The sequence below is a fragment of the Lonchura striata genome, chromosome 1 (assembly GCF_050655825.1).
Source record: "Lonchura striata isolate lonStrDom1 chromosome 1, ASM5065582v1, whole genome shotgun sequence".
Taxonomy (NCBI): domain Eukaryota; kingdom Metazoa; phylum Chordata; class Aves; order Passeriformes; family Estrildidae; genus Lonchura; species Lonchura striata.
Genome location: NC_140703.1, coordinates 54,553,133 through 54,557,546, shown reverse-complemented (window position 1 = coordinate 54,557,546; position 4,414 = coordinate 54,553,133).

Below are 4,414 nucleotides of genomic sequence, written 5' to 3'. Positions count from 1 at the left end.
ATATATATATACACACACAGGTAACATTTTACTCGTTCAGAGCTTTCATGGGAGCTCAGGAACTGGCTGCTTCATGAAGAGCTGCTTCTTTGTAAGAGGGGAAAATTATGCTCCTTGGATCTGGTCCAAAAATGGTCTTGAAAGAATTGTAATTTTGCCATTTATTTTGGTGAATTAACATTAGACTTTTGAACAGTGCAGATTTTAATTCAGTGTCCTGTTTAATTCCGTATCCAACGAAGCATCTAAATGGGAATTCAGACTTGGTTTTGGGGTTTTAAAGAAGCGATGTTGAGCTCTCAAGGGTCACAACTTTAACACTACTCCTGTCTTGTTTCATTCCAGTCAGTTATGTAGATTACCAACCTAAAAATTGCTCACTACTAGAAGGTTCCTGTAAAACTCAAAGAGGAAAAAAGCCAACATGTTGGCAACGAATGGTGCTGTTGACACGGTAAGTGGCACTTGAATGACCGGGTGAACACTAATTCAGAGAACATACATTATATGACATTTCTCTGGGCATTTTTGCCATTTATTGCAATGAAACAAGACTGTAATAATTGTTATTTTCTTAAATGCATAAAGAAGGGTTAATTAAGGGCTTGGTTCTAATTATATATCAGGTGCTTCAGAGAGCAACCCTTTAAATACTGAATATGTAAGAGTAAATTGCAGACAGTATTGCTTCACTCTAACTTCTATGGTGATTCCACTTGACCAGTTGTGCTCAGAGTCTAGAATAAAGTCCTTAGTTTTATCACAGACCCAGTTTTGTTTTAAAGGAACTAGAACACCAACTTACTTATGACCCAAAGTAAACTGCTTACTGTTCTCTGAAATAAATCTCACCACTCTTTCCTTACTCATAGTGACGTTATACACTGGGAAAGTCTCTTCACACTACCTCAGGTAGATTGCAATTCAGTTGAATTTGATATGAAGTAATGCCATATTTCAGTAAATACACAGAGAATGCATAGTATACCTACTTAATACAGTTCTATTTTTATTTTTGAAGAGTGTTTGCCATCTTTGTGTTTAGAAATAGAAAATATTTTATTTGTTATAAAGTGGCAGTTTTGGGGAATTAGTGATAACTACAAATATGCTGTGTGTTATTTCTCCATCTATGGATGAAAAGGTCACGAGGGTATTGTAAATTTTATAAAAGGCAGTCAGAGATTTAAATTGTATTTTTGTTCTAAGCTGAAGGCATGCACAGCAACATATAGCTTGATAATTGAAAGCTACACATGCTAAAGATTAAAATTAACATAGTAATACTTCTGCTTACTGAATGCATGTGGCCAGCTCCATTTTATTGTGATGAAATCTCCTTGGTGGATGATCTTGATGACAGATCTTAGATTTGGAACATGGCACAAACACTTTTCTTAAATTGATCAAATGTATTTCATTTATTGTTTTTAATTACTATATCTGTCATGCATCCATTTCATCAGTTTGGAGAACCTTTGAAACAGATCACAAATACCTTTGACATATTGCTATTACTATAAAGAGAAACTCCCTTCTAAAGCTGATGAGGTGAATATGCCATAGTTCCTGTGTTCCAGTGTGACCCTTACAGCTCTTCTGCATGTCAGGAGTCCTGACTGACTGTTAGTGAACACTGAGTGAATCCAGATTTTCCTGAACTCTAATTTTGTTAGCAGTTGTTGCAGGTTCTGTACAGGCCAAATATATCCCTTTGGATACAGTGGAACAATTTACAAGGAAACAGGATATTTGTTTCACAGGTCTTGCCATACATACAGACATGAAAGAGGTTACATATATGTATTTTTCAGAAATAGTACCATATGTTCACTTACATATATATATTGCAGAAAATTAAAAGTGAGTAAAAAGAAGTAAGTTCTCTCGCACATGGTGTGATTCTTGCTGTTGTTCTGTGCAGGTTCAGGAGTTGACTTGATGATCCTTGTGGAGCCTTTCCAGATCAGGACAGTCTATGATTCTATGGAATTCGTAGTTAGCTATGCTGATACAGGTTGTATCTTCTTCTGTAAGATAGAACTTCTTTCTACTAACTTTACACAGACATTGTTTTACTGTGCTGTTGATTATTCTATTTCTCTACCCCCATCTCAGAAGAGAGGAAGAATGCAGAAAAAGTTATAACTGCTCTAATATTTTTGAAGTTTTCCTGCTATCTGATTATAAAGGATTATAATCTGACTATAAAGGATTATAAAGGATTCCTTCATGTTTTTAAGTTCTATTGTATAAAGCATCCTTCCTATTTTCTCTTTGCATGAGCATTCACAATGCATATATATTATGCTTGATTCTTTTGTAATTTGAGGCAGTTTTCCTTTATTATTTTGAAAAAGGCTACATGTATAAGGGGCAAGTATTAAATTTGCATTCTTGTTGTTAGGGTCATTGCTTTTCTCTTTCTGTGAATATGATGTAGATGAAGCCAGATTGCAGAGATTATGAAATTTAGAATGGAAACTTTAAGTTGAATAACATTCCTGTGACCTCGTTCTATGCCTGTTATAGGTTTTATGGAAGATCCATCAGGGAAATATATTATAATCAGGCATACCAGTCAAATAATTTCTAACTGATAAATTATCCCAGAGCCCCAGACATGTAATCTGATGAGAACACAGCAATAGAGTTTTAGGGCTGAGATTCTAAAAGGTCAATGGAGTATAAATACAGTAATAGAGGCAGTTGCTAATACCATCAGTAAGTGAAGGATTTGCAAATAACCTAATTTTAATATTTATCTAAACCAAACAGTAGAAAATTGCATGGAGAATTACAAATCATATTGTCTATTTACCACCTTCTTACAAAAGGAAATAAAATTTATGATTCTATTAAAATTTTCTAAAGAAAAGTAGACCCATTTTTATCCACTTCCATTAACAAGCATGGGGGGAGAAAAGAAAAAGAAAGTGGGCTTTTAAGAATGAAAATTTCTTATATATCACTTTGCCCCAGGAAAACTTTGAACAGTTTCTGTTACAAAGTGCTGCTAGAGATTGACCACAATATATAACTAGTATGAAAGGATCAAAAACTTGCTTTTTTAACCCTCTTTAGGCCAACATATGTCTGTTAATTTAGATGAGAACTCTATTAAGTTGAGTAAATTCATGTAGATCCAAGGCAGACTTAAAACAATGTTTTTGTCAAAATTGCAGGCAAATAGGGTTGTGTGATAACTGCTTTAGAGCCTTCAGCTATATTTTTTTGCAAACTGCTCTTCTGGGGTAGCTTTGGCCCCAGACCTTCCAGAATGCAAGGACTTTGAGAGACACTGATTACAGGTTGACATCCTCTCAGTGGAGAGCAGATTTCACAGGAGCTCATACAGAGAGGTCGCATGAGCAGAGCAGCTGACTCAGTAACTATGTAGGTAACTAGTAGGTAACTAGCATACGAAGTCATATTGGGTTTATGTGGTAAGGTTTTGGTATCAGGCCGCAGGGGTAGCTTTTGTGAGGTGATGGCAGAACCTTTCCCTGTGACTGATAGAACCCATGCCAGATGACACTAAGACAGACCTGCTGTCCAAAGCCAAGCCCATCAGTGGCTGTGATAGCAACCTCTGGGAAAACAGAGCTAAGAAAGAAGAAGAACTACTGTGTTACAAAACAGTGACTACAGGAGAGGAGTGAAAATATGTGAGAGAAACAACTCTGCAGACACCAGCTTCAGTCAGTGAAGGAAGGGGAGGTGTTCCAGCACCAGTCAGAGATTCCCCTGCAGCCTGCAGTGCAGACCATGGTGAGTCAGCTGCACCTCTGCAGCCCCTGGAGGAAGGTCCACAGGGCAGCAGAGATCCACCAACACCCTGTGTTAAAGACACCATGCTGGAGCCATTGGATGTCTGAAGAAAGCCATGACTCCATATAGCAACTCTGGAGCAGGCTCCTGGAGAGACCTGTGTACCCCTAGGGGAACAAAAGCCCATGGTGGGGAAGAGCATAAGGAGTCCACTCCCTGAAGAGGAAGCAGCAGCAGAGATGTGGTGAACTGACTGGAACCTGTTTCCTGTCCCTCAGAGTGGCTGGGGGAGGCAGGCAGAAAATTAGAAAGAAGTAAGGGGTGGGTTAGAATGTTTTAAAATGTGGTTTTATTTCTCATTACACTCCTCTGATTTGATTGGTAATCAAATTGATTTCCCCAAGCAGAGTCTGTTTCGCTTGTGGTCATAAATGCTGAATGATCTCCCTGTCCTTATTTCAGCCCATGGAGCATTTTGTCATATTTTTCTCCCCTGTCAGATTGAGGAGGTGGAACAATAGAACCAGGGTCAGCTCACCACATAATAAAGGAGGTATGTAGTCTTTGAGACAGAAACCAGAGTCAATCTTTCCACAGAGACAACATTTACCTTCTTTCCTGTCCTCTAACTACTGAAAAATTG